This window comes from Penaeus monodon, chromosome 25 (genome assembly GCF_015228065.2).
Source record: "Penaeus monodon isolate SGIC_2016 chromosome 25, NSTDA_Pmon_1, whole genome shotgun sequence".
Classification (NCBI taxonomy): Eukaryota; Metazoa; Arthropoda; class Malacostraca; order Decapoda; family Penaeidae; genus Penaeus; species Penaeus monodon.
In genome coordinates, this window is record NC_051410.1 from 7,169,288 (window position 1) to 7,170,015 (window position 728).

Sequence of the window (728 nt, forward strand, 5' to 3'; positions counted from 1 at the left end):
AACATCAGTTGGACACCATGCATCACATGCAATCCATTGACAAAACCTCCTTTCTATGAGATATATGCATCTTTCATATAGTAATACTTTTCCTGGTAGGATTTGCTAAATATTCCTCTTCTTTATATGAAGATTACACTATTATCTCAATTTTTCTCACACATCAATACTCATAAATAATTGTTACTTTTGACAGTTGAACTTTGAGTCTAGCAGTCAACAAATATTAGTAAAAAAAAAAATCTGGGAAAAAAAAATTAATTATCTTTATTACTAAACGCTTTTTTGGATTTTCCTTTTAACACACAAAAGAAAACCTTTCATATATGTTGTCATGAACTTACATAAAAATTTAAATCCAACTAATATCACGCTGGCATGTAAATAAACACACCCTGCTCCACTTTCACGCCACGAGGCTTCACAAAAAAATACATGAAAAAGAATACTAAAAATCTTTATTTTTTGCGTGTGAAAGTACCCCGCCGAGAGAGAATATTTTTCACCTATTTCGTCCCTTAACCAATTATCAAAACACACCAAACTATACCAACTAAACCCTTACATTACGAGCACGGCGAATATCCCCATGGAATCGTGCGACAGGCCAGCGACGGAGCAGAAAAGGAGAAAAAGGGAGTCGAAATTTACATAGCCTTCCGTCTCGTCTCCGGATTCAAAACAACACAGGAATGTAGGCTGACTAAATGTTGACATCGTAAAATCAT

The 728-nt window shown here is 34.6% G+C and overlaps 1 protein-coding gene across 2 annotated transcripts in view; it reads right to left on the bottom strand.

The window, feature by feature from the left end:
* Positions 1–681, bottom strand: part of LOC119589517 (titin homolog) — a gene marked incomplete in the record, with an annotated part of 25,873 nt that extends 25,192 nt beyond the window's left edge. For both annotated transcript variants that reach the window (XM_037938117.1, XM_037938119.1), the window contains 1 exon segment: positions 566–681.
* Positions 682–728: the final 47 nt, after the last annotated feature.